Source organism: Siniperca chuatsi, linkage group LG6 (genome assembly GCF_020085105.1).
Source record: "Siniperca chuatsi isolate FFG_IHB_CAS linkage group LG6, ASM2008510v1, whole genome shotgun sequence".
NCBI classification, from domain to species: Eukaryota; Metazoa; Chordata; class Actinopteri; order Centrarchiformes; family Sinipercidae; genus Siniperca; species Siniperca chuatsi.
In genome coordinates, this window is record NC_058047.1 from 26,488,906 (window position 1) to 26,512,194 (window position 23,289).

General features: G+C 38.6%; 1 protein-coding gene across 12 annotated transcripts in view; it reads right to left on the reverse strand.

Moving 5' to 3' along the window:
• Positions 1 to 23,289, reverse strand: part of LOC122877270 — a 146,375-nt gene that overhangs the window by 93,554 nt on the left and 29,532 nt on the right. For 4 of the 12 annotated variants that reach the window (XM_044198607.1, XM_044198597.1, XM_044198598.1 and 1 more), the window contains exon 3: positions 16,841 to 17,008. The exons of 4 other annotated variants lie outside the window; for them this stretch is intronic. The gene's annotated coding sequence lies outside the window, so the exon portion shown is untranslated. Of the gene's footprint in view, positions 1 to 7,468; positions 7,625 to 13,790; positions 13,935 to 16,840; positions 17,009 to 17,863; positions 17,912 to 23,289 lie in introns of all 12 variants that reach the window. 4 more of the 12 variants (XM_044198603.1, XM_044198601.1, XM_044198599.1 and 1 more) reach the window with 3 other exon arrangements.

Consider the following 23,289-nt stretch of genomic DNA (forward strand, 5'->3'; position numbering starts at 1 on the left):
CCATTTGGCCTTATGTAAAACTGCCGGCAGAGGCACCAGGGGGAACTGATATTTGTGGTGACTGGCTATCAGAGCCAGCATCAGAGGTAAGTGATTCTATTTAGATAGATAATAAATATGCGGTCATGGGGAACCTATATCCAAAACCCACATAATGACTTTCTGCTGTGGCTGGAGGAGGAGGAGGTTGCCGATCAGTCTTTACAATATTTACAGCAATTTGCTCCCCTTCATCCTTCTCACTGCTAATTCTATTTGCTCTTCATTACGAACACCATATTTTTAATGAGAGAGGGCTTTTCCCAGTCTAAATGTCTCCTCAATTCTTGCATTTATCAATCACACAGAGGCTTTTAGGCTGGAGGCACACGGGTATCACATGGTGAAATCAGTCTTGAATTCCAGTTAGTCGATGCCCTGACTGATTGGGGAATTAGCTTGAATGCTATTTTGAGAAATTGTCATGTAACAGTTCTGAGACAACTATAGAACAAAACCATTAAATGCCCAAAAATTGAAGGTGTTTGCTATGTATGGCTTTTTCAGTTGTAGAGGTCACAATGTTAAGAGATACAAAGTAATTCCCCTTAAAAATGTTGGACCCTTGATAACTAATACATTATGTATGCAAGCCAATGGTGCTTTGTCTGAATTGATTTATTACTAACAAATGTTGCTCATGCCACCTGGAGCTATGCTATATTATCAATACATATAATATAATATCCTAAAATGAGAGTAGATATTATCTGGGATTTTATGGGGGTATTTCATATCTGGGAATATTGTGATGTAGCCTAAATGTTTTCTATTCCTGCATGGTCCTAAAGGCTGCATTACAGTTAATGGAACAATTTTCCGTATTAGACTCTTCTAGCTGAATGATATGAACATGAATCCATCTACCTGCTTGGTCATCATATTCACATTCCTAATGATCATTTCAAAAACCTTTAATTTCTTCTGAAAGCACCAATAGCCATCCCCAAAATATCAACACATTACTGATATCAAGGTGGTAATATCTGTTTTTTGTAATATTGCGCAGCCTTAATTCCACAGGTGAAATGTATGATGTATGATCAGAAAGCCTCTCGCTGGATATTTCTGTGATAAAAACATGAATCTACAGGCATAAATGGAGAATATCTGTCTGATCGGAAAACCGTCCATTGATGTTTTTGTGGAGGCTTTTGTGAAGAACTACAGTACACCTGCAAAAGTGCCACTGTGTCTATTCTTGTTTTATTTTATAATTTGGGAGTTGAAGACTAAAAAATAAAGAACAATTCTTAGATGTATGAGGTTAAAAATAAAAGACAAGGACAACAGTGTGTAGATATATTAAACATGTAACTAAAATCTGTAACAGACAAGCAATGTTAATGTAAGTCAAGCCAAGTTCATTTGTAAAGCCAAATGTGATATTATATAAGGAGTTCCTGGTAATACATTATGTATGCAAGCCAATGGTAACGTACTTAGCAAAGACTTGCTTATTTACACATCTAGCACATACAGAAGGTAGTCGCTAACTTTGTCAGCCATTTGGTGCTGGGCAGGTATTTTTAGAGCTTTTCCGCTGAAAACAGCTGCTGGAAATGACACTGATGCAGCAGATCCACTGATGATTTGATCCGTTTGGTCTAATCAAATTTTGGAAGTCTAGAAGAGCAATATCGTTACATTACTTTATGCCATTGATGAGGGTGGGGAGCCAACAGGAAGTCAGCCAGCTCGCCCAGAGAGAGTCTCTGATCTGCTTTATCACCCGGCAACTTTCATGAATGAGGAATGAATGGGTCGCCATCTTGGAACGTGTTATCCAGTTTTCTTAATACAGACACATTTACTATGCATCACAGAGCTGGAACAAACTTCTACAAGATATTAGAATTTATATAGAAGATAAGGCTTTCCTGACTTTGACTACCTTTAAACCCAGCTTAAAAACATTTATGTTCTCTACTGCCTTTGACTGAACCTTAAGCACCCATTATCCACCCTGCACTTACATCTTCTTATTTCTTTCTTTTTGGTTTCTTTTAAAATAATTTCTACCATATTAATTTACATTTTACTGTTTCAGCTGTATTCCCTTTTAATGTTTTAAACAACACCTTGAATCGCCTAAAGTGCACTCTACAAATGTCTATCTATGTGTTTGTCCCCGACTCAGTAAAATATCTGTCCTTTAAAATCTGTGAGAGACTTTGTGTGGGAAAAGGAATTAAATACAGTACTTTTACCATCTCCTCACATCTCATTTCACTTCTCAAACGAACATCTTCAGAATCACGGCAGACATGCAGCATTACGGTAACTAAAGGAATCCTGGGTAGTATGTCATTGATTGACTCTAATAGGTTACGGTAAATCACATTTTTTTCCCCTCATCAATTACTCTCATTTATTTAGTGGACCATAACTCTATTTGTGAATGCAAACCTTATACAAAAGACAAGAAAAATTAGCTTGTGGGTGCTGGATTGCTGAAAAAGGAAGAAAATGAGGTGTCTAACCCAAAGTGACATTTACAAATTACCTGTTAATTTCAACTGGGTTGAGGGATGATAGGACTGAATTACACTGACAGGAGGGTAACCGGGTAATGAAAGCCGAGTCTGCAGTGGCCAAATGGATAACCTGCACTTAGAGACAAAGTGGGTTTATTCCATGTGAGCACCTGAAGTATTTTCAGTATCTTATCTGAACAGTATTCTGTCCACACCCACCTGAGAGGCTTGTGCCACCCTACAATCTACTTTTAGTCCAATTAAGTGGAGGCTGGATGATGAATAGTTACAATCAGCCTTGTTTTAGAGGCCTGTGCTCAGGAGGATACTAACCATGCAGAGAGAGTGCCAGAGAACGTCCATGTGTCAGAGTGCAAGGTGAAGTGGCGAGACTTACAACGGTGTCACCTTGAATCCGTCCCTGCTAATTTCTGCTTTAAAAAAAGTCACTCTCAGTGCTGAGACAACAAGCCCCCCCCCTCTCCCAGGGCAAACATTAGAGAAGAGAAAACAGTGCCAAGTGGAAACGGGTGACATTTGAATTGAATACCTCAATAATGGATGCAATCTCCCTGTAACCTCCATTTAGCTGGCAGAGCCATAGCGGCACAAAATCAAGACAGGATCCCTCAGGTCAATGGAAACAGAGGTCATTGGTTAATGATGCCTGTACTCCTCTGAAAGCATCATGCTAGATGCAAGAGGAAAGATAAAAGCCCACATGCCTATTAGCGGCGGATAGAATGTACATTTCGGACAGTTTTCCTGGAATCTGGATTTAAACACAACCATAATCCCTAGTATTGTGCTCGCATGTTTATGAGCTTCTCTCATAGGTCAGCAGTTTCCTACACATGTGAGAGAAAGGAAGAAAGACGCAGAGAAGGAAAAAGAGATCAGTTAGGACTGTGTGCCGATTTGCCTTAAAAAGGTCACCCAAGTCTTCACAGCAATCTTACTCTTGTAGGATACTTGCTGGAAACTCCTTAACAATCTCTGCTGTGGCTGTGCAGAGCACTAGACTCCACCCTGACCTCTTTAGAAAGGCCGGCCCAGCTTCTCCCTCACTCTCGTCTGACCGGAGAAAACTAATGAGTGTGAGGTTGTGGGTAAAACCTAATGGGGCTCGGTAGTTTTTGCTCCGGGCTGACTGCTCAAAATGAACATTTAACCACAGCTCGAGTAATTGAAAAAATGACAAGCAGTACATACAGACCATCGGCCCACACAAACACACACACACACACAGTGGCCAAATTATTCTGATTATTTGCCACCTCACTTACATCACCAACCAGGAGTAGCGTCAGAAAACACAGGAAGAAGCAGATATGTGGAAGTAACATCAATTAAGATGAGACTGTTAGCCTCTAGTTACGCCAGACATGGAGTAAGTGCAGAGAGGCAAGGTCTTCATGTTACATAGACTTAACTGTGTGGAAGCAGGCTGCACAGTAATAATAAGTTCTATCTATGAGGAAGAACCTTCTCGGGGATAAAGCATCAACACATGTCTCTCTTTGAGAAAAAAAAAAAACTAAATGTAATGTTACTGGGAGTTTTTCTGAGATTAACTTTGCTCACAGCTCCACCTGCTTGTCATTTATTGACACTGACACTTGTGCCTTTTGAAAGTCAAACTGGAATGATGGTGTGTGAATGATGTAACCTTTGAACCACAATATATACAGTATATACCTTGTGCAGTATGTTACGTTTCACATCACAAAAAAGAAAGAAAATCAGAAAACAGATGCAGAAGAAGAAAACAGTTTTAGTGTAAGAGTAGTAGCTTTGATGCCTCAGTGGAGTGTCTGTTCCATTGCTGACCTTTGATATTTAACATATAAATCAAACACTAAAACAAAGACTGCGGTGGTCCCAGCTCCATCAAATACACACTGAACACTAATTAAGTTAATACTGGCCATATATATTTCAGATTGTTTGGTTTTATTGATTACTGACCTATTATTTATTTTTTTCCCCCTGAAAGCAAAAAGTAAAAGTAGCAATACCACATTATAGACAATACCACGAAAACACTCCATTACAAGTAAAAGTTATGCATCCAAAATCCCCTCCCTCAAAATGTGTTCTGCTTATTGTTACTTCACTTCACTTTGGCATTAAAAGGCTGTTTTCACCTTCATCGGCTGAAGCGGGAAAGTTTCTCTGTGCTCACCTGAAATCTCTGTTCACGACATGTTGGTACGAACATGATTTTATGACATCGCAACTAGTTTGGAGCCGATCATGGTCCGATATGCAACTAATACAAGTGCGATGTTGAAACCTGAAGCTCCCAGCACCCCATACACTGAGAATGGACGTTTCAGTGAAGAACACATCACGTATCCAGTACTTCAACTTTTGAAACTACCAATAATTGCATATTCATACACTCTGGTTAAGGAGTAGATGTAACGTTTTTGTGTAAAAGACACAAAGCCACAAATTATTACTCCAAGCAGAGTATTTTTATCTCTTAAAAAATGTGTAGAGGTGGATCTTTAAAGGGACAGCTCACCCCAAAATCAAAAATACATATTTTTCCTCTTACCTGTAGTGCTATGTATCCATCTAGATTGCTTTGGTGTGAGTTGTTGAGTTTTGGGGTGAACTGTCCCTTTAAGTAAAAGTACATATGTAAGTATAAAGTAAATGTTCTCACTATGTAGGCAAAACAGCCTCTGTAGATGGTAAATTATATATTTACTATTGGATTATTATTACAGATGCATTAACATGTGCGGAGCATTTTAATATCATAGCTGGCTGTGGTGGAGCTAATTTTACCCATTTTATAAAACTGGTTTAATTTACTGTATTACTATTTCTATCTATAGCTGCCAAATAAAAGGACCTAGGGCTAGATAATTTGTGACAGCCTTGTTAATTTTAAACTACTGTTAAACTACTTGCCTAAAATGTATATATGCAATTGTTACAACAAATAACTTAGTCCAGAGAATGTATTTTAGCAGTTACATTATGTGGGCTTTAAATTGAGACCACAAGAACCCTTGAGTGCCTCAGGAGGTAGTGGTGATTTCAAATATATAAAATAAGACTGATTAAAGCTAAATTATTATCTCAGACATTAACCAGATTGAACACGAGCACTGAAACCATGATCCATCATAATAGTTGAGCATTATCTTAAATGTCCAATGGCTATTCCATTTATGAATGTTATGCTTGATGGATGATGGCAATTAACAAAATTTGATCTCCAAAGAGTTCTCAGAATTCTCCCCCCACATTTAAACACATGCCCTTAGAAAAGGTAATTCCTTGTTTGGTGTGCAGTCCTTCAGTGTTTTACCATATCATTTGAATGCTGCAGTCATAGTTAAAAGGGAATTTTTGTAACATTATCTGAAAAACATTTGATTGCTAAGCTGAGATATCAGTTGGCCAATGGGTTTTTTTTAAAAGATGTTTGTACAGACCCACATTTGCAATTACCAGCAGTTAATGGAGCAGCCTCACATTTTACACTTTGTTCCAATGAAAACAGCATTTCTGTTGAAAACTTTTTTTCGATCTTTTTCAATCTGAAACAAAAGGTCCTTGCTCCTCTTTCATTCTGCCAGAATGAAACCTCAGCATGCAGATGGCCTGTGTGTGCAGTCCGGGTCTCTCGCTGTCCGGAGCATAGACTGTATATAAAGAGGGACGACACGGCTCCACTTCCTCCAACTGTACAAAAATTAAGCCAAAATATCAAGTAGGGTATCTCTGCAAACTGGAGAGTTTGAATGGGAGTGGTAACTGTCAATAATATTTTAATTTGGCCAATCAGAGGCTTACAATTCTCTGTCAATCAAAAACAAATTTCACCAATATGTAGCCTGAACCAGTTGTCAATCAGCTTTTAATTCTGTTAATCATCTTTCTCATAGAAGAAGGGGGGAGGTTCGACACAAATTAGCAAACTCACCTTGTTTCTCAATGTTTAGATCCAATTCAGCTCGAGTCAAAGGATCAAAGTATCAACAGACAGCAACCTTTTTAATCAACTAGTGGAACAACTTTTGACCATAACAGAATATAGTAACTTTCAACACTGCTCATTTTAGAAATCACACGTCGTAGGTGTTATAGTTTGAGGTTTTGTCATTTCCTGTTTTATTTTGTAGTGTGTTCCTCTCCTTGTGTGTCTTGTGGTTTTACTTCCTGCCTTTGTTTGCTTTCCCTCCTTGATTGTTTGCACCTGTGTCTCGTTGTCTCACCTCCCTTAGGGTATTTAGTCCAGGTCTTGTCCTTTGCTCATTGTTGTATCATTGTGTTCCTGTCGTGTGTGTGTGTGTCGCTGTTATGTGCATTTTTTGTTGTACCTTGCTCCTGTGCCCAGTTCCTGTGTCTAGATTTTGGACTTTACACTTTGCATGCTCCCTGTCAGATTTGTTTAGCCTTGTTGGACTCTTTTCTTGGTTTCTCCCACTGCCAGCCGGTAGCCCATTTCCTATTACCTGGACCTGTATCTGCCTACCTGCCTGTTACCTGTCTGTTACCTGTTTGTTACCTGTCTGTCTGTTAAGCTACCACACCCCAATAGACACTGTAGTCATCCAGCTACCTCATCCTCATACTGCTTCCTGGTCGTCTGCATTTGGGTCCACATACTGCACCATGGGCGGGGCCAGCGGGAGAAACACTACTGCGCATATTCAGCGGGCTGTAAATCCGCAAGCTAGAAAACTTTTTTTTTTAGCGTATGCGCCAAGTGAGCAATTCTCATTGGAATGAATAGGTGCCATCTCGGGGTTTGGATAATCTAATCAAAGAACACATTTTCTTGCAGTGGTCTTTCTAAAATGAGCAGTGGTGAAAGTTACTACGTGCTGTTATGATCAAGGAGTTGATAAGCAGACAGCGTTAGCTAGTTGAAAAGTTGTCTGTACAAAACAAATGATGGATGGAGCGTGAGCTGTTTGTGTACAAACTTGAAAATATCCCGGATACGGCAGCTGCTATCTAGCGCTGGTGACGTCACTTGGAGACAGTCTGCATCGGGGTTGGCGTAGTATCGAGGTCCCGCCCATACACTCCGCCGACTCAATCGCGAGCAGGGGCTCAGCTGTCAATCTTGACGTGAAACCCTGTTTTTATAGCATCAAATAACTAATTAAAACCAAACTTATCAGAAAAATGAACACTTGAACATACACCAGCATTATAACTACCTAAAATGACAGAAACCATCAAAATTTAGTATGACGTGTACTTTGAATTATGTCTGTCCTAATGGTTCAGTCATGGATCTGTAACATCCAGCCTTATTTTAAGTCAAAGATTACTATAATTTAGAAGTTTAGGGAGGTACACTGTTGCTTGTTCAATTTAAATATTGTCTGGTGCTGTGTCCACTGGTGAAGATTTTGCTACTGGTTACAGAAACCATCCACTAACCCCAGTTTTGTAGGCGGGATTAGGAATGGGGAAGTCATCCTCCTACATAGCTAGATACATCCATGAAAAATAGTGACTGAAAAATGGGCACAAAAATTTTATTTATTCAATTTTATTTATCCAATTCATAACAGAAGTTCTCATTGCACTTTTCCCATAGAACAGGTCTAGATGGTACTCATATCAAATTATTTAGAGACCCAACAATTCCCACCAAGAGCAAGTACTTGGCAACGGTGGCAAAACAAAATGACAATTCAGTTTGATTATCTGGCTAATGTAGTAGAGATCTTAGCATCTTAGATGTTGCAGAATATGAAGATTTAACGACAAAGCTTTTCTCTCATCTTTTATCTAATTTAAATTCACACGCAAACTCCTGGGATATTAACAACCCAACAACTGCTTTGTCCAAAGCTTGCAGAAGTAGGCCTACACTGTAAACTGTTATCACTTGGACTCAAATTGCCATCAGAGCTTGTTGTTACGTTTAGTGTCAAGCAGGAGGAAATAGGGATTAGGAGGCAGAGTAGGTGCAGATAAATGATTTAATGGCATTCACAATGCTTAAAGTAGTCAGGCAGGCAGGCAGAGATCAGCAAACCAGGAGAGCGGTCCGAACAGCCAAATAAGTCCAAGAAACCAAAATCCAAAGAGACACAATGAGTAAAAGAAAATACGAGGAACAAACGAAACACTCTGACTTAAATACACCCAGGGCGGGTAGACAACGAGACACAGGTGAAACCAATTTACACAGGTGAGAACAATCGCAGCAATCAAAGACAGGAAGCAACACTACCAGACACAAGAGGAAGGGAGAATATTACAAAATAAAACAGGAAATAACCAAACAAAACCATGAGAGAGAGAGAGACACCTTTGACAGCTGAAGCTTAACAGAGTGTGGCACATCAGGCCACAACCCAATCAGTGATGTCAAAGCAGGTATTTTGCCTTTGACAGCTGATGGAAGAAGCCTACTTTGAGGTTCCACATGGATTTACAAGATTATGGCAATTAAGTCATACTTTTGGCTTCCACACAAACCAGATCATTGTTTTATTCATTGCAACCATCAGGCCATCGTTGTGATATTTTTTGTTTCCAAACGTCCCCCACTATCAGCAAAGAAACAAGTTTGTCACTCCTTTTATCCAATAACATCTGGACCATAATGTTTAAAATCTTGAGTTTTCTTTTTGATAAAAATTCTGACCTTCATTCTAGAGTCGATTAATCAATCAGTCGATCGACAGAAAAATAATCAGCGACTATTTTGATAATCGATTAATCTTAATTTTTCAAGAAAGAATGCAAAAATAATTCCTGGTTCCAGCTTCTCATTTGTGAGGATTTACTGCTTTTCTCTGTTTTATGTGATAGCAAACCGAATATCTTTGAGTTTTGCACCATTGGTCGAATAAAACAAGGTTTTTGACAGTGGATTTTAGGAAATTGTAATTGACATTTTTGACTTTTTTCTGACATTTTACACTCTATACACTAACTGAGAAAATAATCTGAAGATTGATTGATAATGATAGATTGTTAGTTGCAGCCCTACTACATTCATAAATCCACTGCACATACTGCTATTTATGCCTTTATGTCTCATGCAAAATCTCTAACAATTTTGAACAGAACATATCTTTTGATGTTAAATAGCTACCTTCTCACTGGTCATAGAAAAGAATAGAACGATTGAAGTACAAGAGGTTAAAAATGAATTAGTCATCTACGAGGCACAGCAATCTAAAGCTACTACACTATCAGCTGCCAACTGTGGTCAGTGTGCACCTAATGCTGACAACTACATTCAAATTATAGCTTTCAGATTAGTCTTATTTTGAGCTGTACTCATGATGTCAATGCCTGCACCTATCTTATTCAAATCAGGCTTAAATACCACACACACACACACACACACACACACACACACACTCGGATGCATGCTAATGTTAGGGTACTTACAAAGGACTGGATGGAATGGAATGAATTCTTTTTCTGAAATGGGAAAGTTGTGCATTTGAAACTGTTCTGCAAATGCATTTAATACCAACCCAGACATTATTTCTTTTCATTATTCCACTTCCAGTATTGACCTTCTTTCCCAAGCACTCCACCTGTTTTTCCTCTCCTCCCACTTCGCTGTAGCCTTTTCCCTTGGCCTCTGCGGGGTCTTCATTACCACAACATATAGATGCTGCTGCCCTGACTGCCTGCTGTAATGAGGGAGAGGCTCTGCATACGGACACTCGTTCAATGCAGAGCCTCATACAACCACTGAATAATGTTTTAATACATTTTAAAGGAATGCTTCCAAGGTGATGAGAGGTCAAGTGATCGGGTGTTGGACCCACAACATATAATGATTCATTCAAATGCTTTTTGAAACTTTCACTGGCTCCTACTTTTGTCATTGCCTTTATGTAGTACAGTCCTCACCCATAACTGTCAAGAACCTACTCATCTGTACTCCCAGCTTATTTGGGTGAAAATCACACATAAAATGCGTTTTCCATCGCAGAGAGGAAAGAAGAGAGAACTAATCTCATTTCTTTTGACACTTCCCTATAATGATTTTTTGGAAGGGAGACAGTGGAGGATAATCCTTGGATGGATATGAGCCTATCCCATGTCTGCAAGGTCTGGTAAAATCGGGAGACACAAGCTGACTTCAGATGTACCCTCCAGCTTCTGCAGTCTTCTACTTCGTTTTTACCCCTTCACCCCCCACACCCCCCCAATCTGGGGGGGTGAAGAGGTAGAAGACACTAACAAGATCATGCAATATTAATGAGGTGTTGAGATGTGGGAGATGCAAGGCAAATCGGCCACTGTATATGCAGGAACATAATATCTTATACAAGCATAAGGAACAGGTGTGAATGTATATTAACTGAAAATTTGCCTTTTTTTATTATTATTATTATGGATCCCATAAATAGATATTATCAGACATATTTTCGTACCTGGACCTGGAATAACTGGGACTGATGAGGAAATGCCTTTAGCTTATCTCGTAACTGGCCTGAGCAGTAATTAGTCCTGCACTGTCCAATCAAACAGACAGTCTTTCTAATATTTACATGTAACTGGGGAAGCAATCTTTGACTTCCCAGAAAACATCAAAAACATATTCGTATTACTAATTTATATATTATGTTGGCAGAGTCAAATACTGCCAGATTACATTTAGTCAAAGAAAAAAATGCCTTGTAGAGTATATAGAGAATTAATTGCTTGGGGCAGTGGTGGTCTGTTTACGATTTTTTCATTCCTTCCGCTTTTGTCTCTTAATTTCCAGTTGCTATTGCCGGATGAAAATCCTGCATAGTGTAACAGTGTAACAGTGTAACTAAAACCCAGTGAATCTCGGTTGCACACTGTGTTTTGAATGAAGAAATATTGCATTAGCACACCCAGTCAGAAAACTTCTGTTGATGATATCATATGGTTATATACACACATTAGAAAACACAAATACAACACATGCTGACTACCTGATCAGTCACCATGACTATTAACTATAATAACATGAGCTGATCCCAGCAGTTGATGTTTGCAAGAAAGTTTCTAATTTTCTTCCAGCTCTGGTAGTCCAATATAACGTTACAATATAACGTTGTACGTTATATTGTAAAACTGGTCAACTATTTACTAAAATGCAGGCACAAGGTGATCACAAGCAGGAGATGCCAACCTACAAAATGAGACACATTCCCACCTCCAGTGTAGACAGGAAGTCAGGAAGAAGACAAAATATCACAGAGGAGTGCTTCCTTGTTGCTGGGGAACATCAGGGAGATACACTTTTGTACACACACGTAACCACAAGGTGGTTTCAATCTGAGCAGGGAATTGTAAAAGTAGCACAAGCAACTTGTATTGTTGGTGGACAGTAACAAATGGGACACATCTACGACATTAGCTGACTTGACCAACAACCTGCTTTTTACAGGCTTGCCTAAGTAGGTCAGTAATCACACAAATTGGTCCAACTCCATTTTCATTTGAAATGTATAGATGATAAAGATTGTATCCACACAAATTCAAAAACCAAACACCATCAAACTTGTTAGGAAAATGAGTTCTACAACAAGCATTACCAAACGCTATGAGTATTTCGAGGAAAGATGTTGCAGTAGAAAGCACTGCAACATTGCTGCATGTGCGAGAGGCAGTCCCAGTGGGAGAAATGAGACCATCTGCCCCTCTGCAGGTGATTGTCCTCGGATGGAGGATGGAGTTAAGCTGAGACAGCAAGAGAGAGCAGCAGGGTAAACTGTGCTGCTATGTAGCTGCTGTAGCAGGCAAAGCCATGTAATAGGCCCACTACTGTTGTTTCTAGAGTGTTACAGAGATACATTTCATTTATAACTGACCATGTGCCAAAGGGGCACTGCTTCCAGTGTTGAATGACATCCCCCTGGGTGTCTCACCAGGGGTGATACTGTGGCCATGGATTTGTCACTGGCTTAGAAAGAGTGTAAGAGTGCACCGTGCTGGGAATACTACATCACAAAGAAGCATCATTTTCAGTGATGAAACTGCTTAAAAACAAAAGCTTAGGGAGTCATAAATGGTCATGAACCATGTTCCTGTTGGTGTACGAGCATCAGATTAACACTGAAAAAGAAAAAAAACTGGTATGAGTTCATCACTGGTTTCGACCAATACCCTAGGCTCAAGCATCTTAGAGCTGTTTAAAGAGTCCCATTTTGTTATAAATGCCTTGCAAACACTGCAGTTTTCTTACTGAAAGAGTGAGTGCCTGAAAAAAACTTTTCAAAAGAGATTTCGAGAAAGCATCTCAGCCTCACACCTGTGCACTTGACTCGACAATACACTGATTCAACTCCAAATGCTCATTATGCAAATCCGTAGCCTGAGGTAATGCAAACCCAAACAGCCACAGCAAATTAGACAATACAATTCTGTGGAGTAAAGACAATACAATTAACATCTTACTTAACGATGTTACTGTACTTTGGATCAAAAGAGTGAGGGCTGTGAGATAACCTTGTTTTGCTTTCATGTTCAGATATGCCGGTTGGACACATAATATATAATTTGGCCTGAAGGAAATAACGTACCTAGCATCAGAGTATGAGCAAATGTCGCTGATAAGGAGACTTATGGCAATTTGACATGCTTCTGTTGTAGCCAAAGAAGAGTTTCTCAGCAACATAAACTAGGACAAGCCTGGGCCACTTCATCATGCTAAAGAATATGAGGTTCAAATACCTGTCCAAGTAGCTGCGTAAACACATTAAAGAAAACAACAGAATTAATTAGGCCAGGATTAATTTATGAAAGATAATTAAAGTTACCCTGTGGAGTTTTTATTGTAAACAAACATGATTTTGTTTTCGATCAGCGTTGCTCACCAAATGGTTTGTGTGTATCCTTCAGGCCTTACAAACATGCTAAATGCGTTTCACAAAACATCTGCAACGGCTTTCTGAATGTTTCAAAACCTGGATCGTTACAACAACTTGCAGTCCTTTTCTTCTCCTGTGTTGGCACAGCTACATCAATGGTGCATCGCCACAGTAAACACACAGTATGCACTGCCACCCTCAGCAGAAATGTGTATCACCGCGCTCCCCGTGGTTGTGGCATGAATGTGCAACCTCATACGCGTGCTGGCAGGACACATGAGAGCGATGAGCGGTATAAAGTGGCTGCAGGGATCCCCGTGACTTAGGCAATGATGAAAATGCTGGAATCACAGTTTGTAAAACCAAGCCGCAAACATTTCACCCAAAACTAAAATCAGCTGTGTGGCAAAACGACAAGCTTCACCATGTGTATTTGGAAGAGAAACAAAAACAAAGTTAAAATTATTACTCAATCTGTCGATCCTTTAGATTTTGCAGACCGACATCCTCGTTCAGCATTGAGCTACTGCACTAAGATACTTGGAAAAAAGATTTGCCCATCCAATACTTATTATGCACTGCAGTGTTTTGGCGGGCCGCCACGGCCAGATCTCTGCAGCCACAGCAGGAAAAAAATCACAAAAGAAGAATTTTTAAGAAAATGAGCTTACTCATGATATTTTCCAAGGAAAAGAAAAACAGATGAGGTAGGTAAACAGAACATACCGGGCTGGAAAATGACGTGCACAGTCAGCTAACGCAAGATAGTTTATTGCCCAGCAGAGCAATCACTCTGTTGGTCTTTTTGAAAACCAAAAAGTTGCAATCCTCTGTAACTTTAAAAACAATCGAAACGGCACAGAGGGGGGTTTCCCTCTCTAACAAATCGTCTTTGGCCGAGGTTACAGACTCCGGTTTGCAATTTTGCACATTTGCCAGATGACAGCCAACAGTTTCATTTTGTTTGGCGAGCTCATGAAATCAATGTTGATACAGCTTCTAAAATCTAAAACTGAGAAGCCTGCTAACAGCATTGATCCTGCCCTTCGTTTTATGGGCACCAGTGGTGCACAGATAATACAAGTGTTCTTGGTCAAAACAAGGGAAATCCTAATCATACTTTATGAAATTTGCTCTCCTAAGGGGTTTGTGTGCAATTGTGAAATCAAGTAATAATTAAAGTGAGGGAAAAAACATCTATCATTACACTAATTTCAATTAAGCAATGCAGTAACACTTAAACTGTCTGAATGACATGGGCCTTTTTTCCCCACCACCTGGGGTAAACCATTTGCACTCATCTCTACTGGCAAACTGTGGATTTGACAATGGCTCGTCTTTGCCACTCTCTTTGTGATGCTCTTATGCCAATATCTCTATTAAAAGACAAACTCCATTAACTAAAAGCATGTTTTTCTGTATTTGTCATAACCTACCGTTCCCTGTTTGACTATTATTAGCTCCAATACATCAACTGTAACATTATTCTAATGATAGTTTTTAAAAATGTCACCCCAGACATCTCTGATAACAAGCAACCCATTTCTCAAAACAGAAATCATCAAATAATGTCTTGATTGCATCATAAGGCCATAAGGAGATGAGAGTGTATTTGGTAAATTGAACATGAATCCACAAAACAACAAACCAAATGCATATCATCCATTGATGGAAACATCTGTGAATCATTATGCAAACTTGGGTTAATTCTTTAGAGTTCGATTCATTAAGGAGTATTGTTAGTTTCAGTGGCTGAGTCCTTATTATCATGCATTTAGGAAATGAGGCAAAAAGAAAAGGCATAAGAGCCCAATCAATAGCTCTTTTCATTTTGTCTTAATGGGCACGTCTTTTTTCCCTCGTGGACTAAAAAGAACACAGGGGAGGTTGGTGTTACAACCATAAAATGTAATTTCTCTGCAGGAAAAACATAATAATGCCTCCTATCCCCTTTCTGCATATTCCTGTAACATTCTGCCAAATTGAGTATGGATTTAACATCAAAAGGTTACATGAATTTTTCAAATGAGATATTAAAGTCAATATTTCAAGCAGAGGATATTTCAATTCAGGGGCTTACGTGATAGGGGTTGTGGGCTAAGATGAGCTGGCTTGCAGGCAGGGCTACAGTTTTGTCACAAAATTTACTTGATAGAAAAGTCAAACCCAGAGAAACATGGCAGGAAATATATAAATGCCCCAAATCACCCCCCCTTTAAAGTGAAACAAATTTGTATGTTAACACACTGCAGCACCGCTTCAACAATCACTGTGGGAGAAGAGGCCATTGAGTATCCATAATGTCTAGATTTTTAATGAAAGCATTTTCCTTAATTAAAATACGCACACTATTCTGCACACAGACTGCTGGACTGCAGTGCAACACATTGAGAAGAGGGAACTTTGGATATGTACTGCAAATGAGAATGAACCGTATTTACGGATTGTAACTTGAAAATAGAGCTACACAGGCAGTACTGGACTTCAAAGATAGACTGATGACTTAAAGGTAACCTGTGGAGTTTTCATTATGAATAAACACTTTTTCTTTTTATGTGTTTCTCACCAAAATGCATTGTATGTATCCTTGTCCCTCCACATTAAACATTTATGCAGCCTTTGTTTTAAAATCAGCGTGTGGTCTTCCTCTCCTCTTTTATTGGCGCATTGCTACCTATCACCCATCACGGCTCATTACCGCCGCCAGCTGCGCACGACATCGGCCCTTTCTGGTGCATGTGCTGGTCGCTCAACAACTCCACCAGTGGTCAAAAACGGATTTATTTTGGACCATTCAGTGACAATAAGTTCAAATCATGTGATCAAAATATCACTTATCTGTGCGTAGATTATAACAAATATGATTTAGGATCGAACTCAGATGTTTTGTCTGAGTCACCTCCATGGTTCGTTCACCACCAGCAGTGTCTACACTTTAATGGGGTAATTCAATATTATTTGAAACCTCTTTGGTGTAGTTAAAAAACACCACATTATAACCTTCACAGAGGTCTTTTTTTATTGTACTGTTAACTATTACTGTACAACAAATCTACTACCTGAGTCCCAAAAGCGAAATTAGGGTTACATTTGGAATATTATGCAAGAGCAACAGAGTATGTGGTAGAAAAGGTTATTTAAAAAAAAAAAACAAGGTTTAATTAAACCACCATTTATGGAGCAGAGAATGGAGTGAGTCATTGGACTGGGTGTTATCATTAACACACCTTATGCACGAGGAAATACATTATATACTGTTTGTAATCAAGTCCTAACAGAAATTATACTCATGAATGCCAATATTGTTCGCTAATAATATGACTACAGCCAAAGCCAACTGATTAAATGGACTTATTATAGATCAGACCTCTATTGTCTGAAGAGTCATGAATTAATCTTGTTGAGCAAAGCAGAATCACTTCTCCAAGATTAACAGCTGTATTTTCAATATGGCTTTCACTGGCTAATTAAGAAATAGGAGCTGATTCTAGCAAGAAGTGATTCAAAAGAAAGTTTTACCTCGTCTCGATCAGTGGGGGTATTCTTGAGGGAGCAGGTCGTGGGGTGCCCCTCTTCCCAAAATCCTCCACGCCTCATCCTTCATCTGCGGCTGCTCGTCATGTCCCGTCACCGGCACAGTTACACCTGAACACTCTGCTGCTGCCAAACACCTGGCTCCATCTCCCACTGTCCAAATGAAAAATAAGCATAATCTGCCTTTCTGAGTATCCAGCAAATGAGGGATTTCATGACAAATTGGGTGGAGGTTTATTATGCAAAAGGGAAGGCAGAACAGAGACAGAGAGGAGCTCAAATAAAGGGAGGTGTAGTTAGGAATGGCAGAAATTGTGGTAATGACTTGTAAAATTTTGGCTTGGTTGCTAACTACTGTGAATATATTTAAAGTCCATGCCATGTTTTTTAGTAGAAACGAACAAGGAGAGTCACTTGTTATTTGAATCTTAACTGAATACTTATGAAGATTCTTACTCAAAGTGGGTCAAATTAAAAGCATCCACTATGCGTTTAAGAGTAGATTTTTTTTAATGTGTATTAATTTTATATATCTTAATATTTAGAATGTACTGTATGTCTACAATAGGTCAGTAAGAAAAGTATTTAGCAATAATAAGTTTATTATAATCTTTAACCCAGTTTGTGTAAGAACCCAGCACATAGTGGTGAGAAATATGTGCATCATCCTGAGGAGAAATTCAGATTCACACTTTAATAGTGAATTAACTGCCTCAATAGCTTGATGGATGTGTTTCTTAAAACTTAATTAGTGTGAAGATAAGTGGGCGTTCAATAAATGTCTGGCAGTTGAATACAAGTGGCATTCAAAAACATTTCAAATCGCATAAAACTGAGAGAGCGTGGCAGGAAAAGAGTCATTAAGAAGCAAGAGGAGTGAATACAAAGGCAACTAGATCGTCATGGTTTGCAATACTTGTAGGGAAACGTGAAAAAGTCCAGGGCCCTGTTTCCCAAAAGCACTGTAACTTAAGACGCTTGTAGAAAGGATTGTACATTAACAAGTACCTCATCCCTACTGAAGAAAGCGAGGAGCATCATAAGAAGCTCCAGGACCTGCAGCAGGAACCAAAAATGATGTTTTAATTCTTTTTGTTATTTTTAAGCCTATACGTTTTGCCCTCTCTGTTAAGTGATGTAAGATGAGTGATAAAAGAGTGTTTAAATTAAAAAAAATATGAAAACTAAACAAAACTAACACACACAAAAATCATCTAAACATTTGATTTGCATAGTTAATCAGCTGGTTCTGTCATCATCGCCCTCCTCTCCTTCTTACCTCTCTTCTGGCTGAAATGCCACTTTGCTGATGTTCTGTTTTCAGTTTCTATATCTTCTCTTATCTTTTTGTTATTTCTTTGTGAAGTCTTACCATGGATATTCACAGGTAGATGTGCGACAGTTAACTTTAATGTACACACAAGCATATGTTGAAGGACTATATTACATCATGCCGTAAACGCAACAACAGAACATTTCTCCTACCCGACTCCCAAACCATCCCACTCCTCAACTCAGTCTCCAAAATACTCCCACTTACCCCGCCAACGGGTGAAAAAATAATACAAAATAAATATAGTATACAGACAGACAGGTGTATTTAAATTTTATTTAAGCTTCATTGTCATACTGAATTATTCCAATTATTAAACATTTGTGTGTCATTTACAACATTTACTCGTTGTGGTTTATGTATTTTTAATATATACTGTTGCATGTACACCACGTTACTTAAGTTACTGTTCAGCACCACGGAAAGCCGCTGTTACTGTAAGAAGATCAGCATCCTTGTGCACTTGCTCTTAAGTGTTGCTTTGGGGAGCGTGTGTAAAATTTAAGATAAAGTGTTAAGTGTTCATAAAAACACTCTTAATTTCTAAGACCAATTGTTATGGGGAAACGGGGCCCTGGTTTGTACACTGCAAAACAATGAGGATTGGTATGTGAGGGAAAAAACACGTCTGTACAAGTTAACTTCAGAGAGTATGCAAAGCATCCTTTGTTGTAAGTGACCAAAGCAGATTATTAAGACAACACAAATGAAGTTAAACAAAGCAGTGATAGCAGAGCCTGACAGAGTATGAAAGCCTAAACCCAACAAACAAGACAGACAAACAAACAAGAAGGGGAAAATGGCTTCAATCGCAAAATGGGACATTTAAAAAAAAAAAAAAAAAAAAAAAACCTGCTGACATCTAAAAGGCAATTGAATTTGCATACCACAAACTTTCATCTGGGGGATGTGAAGAGAGACTCCACCACAGGAATCATTTAATATTTAATAAATTAGAAACAGTAGCTATGGCTAATTAGAATTTGCACATTTACAAATCAGCCCTGATAGCAAAACAAATTATGAAATATAACGGTGCTCTGTGGATTACCAAGGGAAAATCAGATGATAGACAAAGCAAATGGAGTATCACTAACAGCATACTGTCAGAACATATCACACAGCTAATCCAGTTAGAGGGAGATGCCATAGAGGCTTTGCTTTAAAATATTGATACGCTATTCCGTAAAAGCTTTTATTCTTTTTGCAAGAGTACACTGAGTCTAACACTTACTTGCTTATTGCTCATGGGTCATTAGCCTCTCATCCTCTGCTGATTGGCCAGTTTGCTTTGAAAGAAAGGCTTGTGATTAAATGAATGTGTTTGCTCTGGTACTCCATTAGAGCAGGTCTGGATGCTTGCAGTTCCATTGTTTATATTATGGGTACAAAGGCTGGCAGTGTGTAAACTGTTGTTGTATTCATTATTAGATTACTTCCTCGCGCGATGGCTTTTGGTAAAAGCCATGGAATTCTTGTAAGGGGACTCGACGTGTACTCAGGGGAAAAACATTTATCAAATGATAAAGGCTAAAGCCGAGGCATATTCAAAGTTAAGTAGTTCTAGAGCAGATGCCATACAAAATTTACATCAATAAAAGTCAAATAAAGAAATGTGGAATAGCACAGAGTGGATTATGGCTATTCTGCATGTCAGGCTCAGGCTTTTAACATAACAAAGTGAGAGCATATTTATCATAATGTAGCAAACACATAATGTAACACTTTAACTCCATTTTACTTCAATTTGAAAATATTCTATCAAGTTTTCATTGCAGTGAGGTTTGCATCTAGTCACTACACAAACAGTATCTGTCCTTTATAATGCTGTTAAATCAAACCAGAAGAGTAAATAAAAATAGAAGTGATGTTTGTGAATTTAATATATGGTAGGGAATATACTGAAAATGTGCATATACTGGGAGGCAGTTTTATTTTCGTAAGAGCTGATTTTGTTCATTATATTTTTGAACCGAAATCACAATTTTGGACGTACGTACATAAACTGTGTCTTTATATTTTCTGGAACAACAGTTAGAAATACATACAGTATGGTAAAGTAGCACAATTCTGAGTGTTCTCAGAACCTCTGGGTTTATTTGACACAGCTAATGTATTTAGAATGAAAGAAAATGTACAAATGACAAATACAAGCAAATACATACACAATATCTATGTATAAATATAATTTATACATAATATACACATACACACACACACACACATATATATATATATATATATCGAATATATCGATCGATCAATAGATATAATATATATACTATATATACTATAGTATATAGGATTCATTAACACCTATGTAAGCCTGCATATCGTTGGTGTCATTGCCACTGATACACATCAGTTCTATTTCCAGACCTCAACACACATCAATTTAAGACTAATAGACTAAGACTAAGACTAAGACTAATACACATATGCGAATTAGTCTGGCATCGCCAGACTAATTCGCATATGTGTATTAGTCTGGAACCTCTCAGTTCATTTTCGATTTCCAAGGGGCGTTATCAACTGGCGCAGACCAAAATGCGTCTGGACGCAATTGGAAAGACTTACAACCAATCAAAGCAACGACACGTGTGACGTAGCGCTGAGCGACACGTGCAAGTCGGGGCGGTGCTTGGTCCGTCTTCAAGCAGGAAAAAAATGCGACCTGGTCACAAACTTTCTAAAATTACAGCTAAACAGTACATTAAAATGTGTTTCTGAAAACATTTGATGGGCAATGCAGCAACAGAATCTTAAGAATCATATTTGATCAGCACTGCCTAGTTTGACAGTTACATCTGAGTTTCATGAGGCTGTTGCCTTGCGCTGCATCAACCAGTCAGCGAAATGTGTGACGTGTGACTTCCAATCTGGATCGGTAACGCTCCTCTGTCAGTCATCGTATTTAAGCCCCCCCATATTAGATAAACGGCTGTGATTGGCCTGACCGAATCCAGGCCGGGTGGAAATCTGTCTGAATGGGAGAGGGGCCAGACGTATCTGCCAGAGCAAATGAAACCGGAGCTCGGCCTGGATCCCAGGCTAACATCAACTCTCCAGAAAAGCAGCAATTTCATCACATTCACTCGCCGGCTCGTAGGTGCTTTACCCTGGCTGCTTCCTATGTCTATATGATGTGTCTGGTGTGTGCTATTAACGTCAACTGAGGCACGTCAAATAACGCAAGCACTGTGATGCTGGCTCGTAATTTGGAACACACCACCTCCTCACTCTCATCCCTTAGTAAAGGAGCAGAAAACTTCTTAAAAATAATGGCAAAAATACATATTATTTTACATAGGCAATTCATGTTCCCATCATTCACTAAAGAGTCTTTATTATTCACCTTGTTTTTTACAGGGCTGTGAAAATTAAAGACGAAAAAGGCAGGAACACGGTATAAGAGGGAAATCTGTGGAAACCTTTGGACTCCTTGACAACAGGGGGTCAAATAATGCCCTTTGAAAGAGAAATGTGTTGTGACATTGTCGGCCTTAATCTCTGTTATGATAGCCTGCTATGATAGAGTTTAGAGTAGGGAGGGTTAAAAGGGTAGCAAAACTACAGTTTATATGAGCTATAAGTTATCCTAATCATATACAAAGGTCAGTCACATAGTTTGAACAGAATGTTAAAAATGACCCAGTTTCATAGTTTTTCTTCTTTTATAAAGAGGCTGTTCTGTTGAGAGGAAGATCATAGATATATTATTAATACTAATAGAAGAAGAAGAAGAAGAAGACATACTTTATTAATCCCTCTAGGGGGAATTATATTTTTTCACTCTATTGTTATTTTGCACACACAGGCCCGAAATACACACATGCTCAAACAGGACCTATACACATGCATTGATGTATGGAGAGATGTCAGAGCGAGGCGGCTGCCACATAGTCAGGCGCCCCAAGCAGTTAGGGGTCCGGTGCCTTGCTCAAGGGCAGCTACCAGTCCACACTGCATACTGGTCCGTGCTGGACTTGAACCGGCCACCCTCTGGTTCCAAGCCAAGTCCCCACGGAGCTGAGCTACTGCCGCCCTAATAGATGATTGTCATTTGTTACAATGACATACCAATCTTCCACACTAATCCACACTTGTGAAAATAAATATTGATCATGTGAAGATCTGATAATCTGTAATAAGTAGAGACACTGTTTTAAATGAAAGTTAGTTTTGTATGCGCACACATACATGCTCTGCAAGGTTCCCACTCTTTTCTAGAGATCATTTTCCAGGACATATGGTGGTATGACAGACAGGGATCGCACCATACACTAATGTGTTCCTCTCAGTGGAAGTCTTATTTAGACATGCAGTCTATGGCTAGAGGACAAGTGTTATAGAAACATTTCAGTATACGGGCATAACCTTTAGATGTTTCAATGTCACTACTTTTACTACTATCTCCTCTAACTATTGTTTTTTTATTTCTTATTTCTTTCTCTTGTTTTAATGCTCTGTTTTAATATTGTTATTTTAGTTTTTATAGTATTCTTTCATTGTATTTTTTTTTGTTTCTTTTGGAAAGCCCTTTGTGCTCTATGCTTGGTAAGTGCTATGTAAATAACATTTATCATTAACATTATTATTCATTTCTAAACTGAATCTGTTTTTTCTTATGAATTACATCAACCACTGCTGCCTGAACACCAATAACTGAATAGCCTGAACACTAATAACACACACATAGCAGCCTACAATTTTGCCTGCTGACAAATCTAGACTGAACTTTACATACCTAAATGTACAATTTAAAGTTAGTCAAGTTTGCAAGGATTATTAACTGCCACTGAGTGTTATCAGTTTATCACACCATACTTTAGCCCCTTTACTAGTAATATTAAGTAGAGTCTAGGACAGCAGCTATCGATTATTTAAGTAATCGAGTAATCTACAGATTATTCTATTGATTAATCGAGTATTGGGATAAGAAATACTTTTGCTTTATTAAGGAGCAATAGTAAATATGCAAAAGAGAAAATAAGACAGGTCTCTTAAAATGAACAACTAATTGGTTTTATTTTGAGAAAAATCTAAATTTTTATTGCTTAAATTGCATACAATAATATTATCTGTCAAAACTAAACCCATT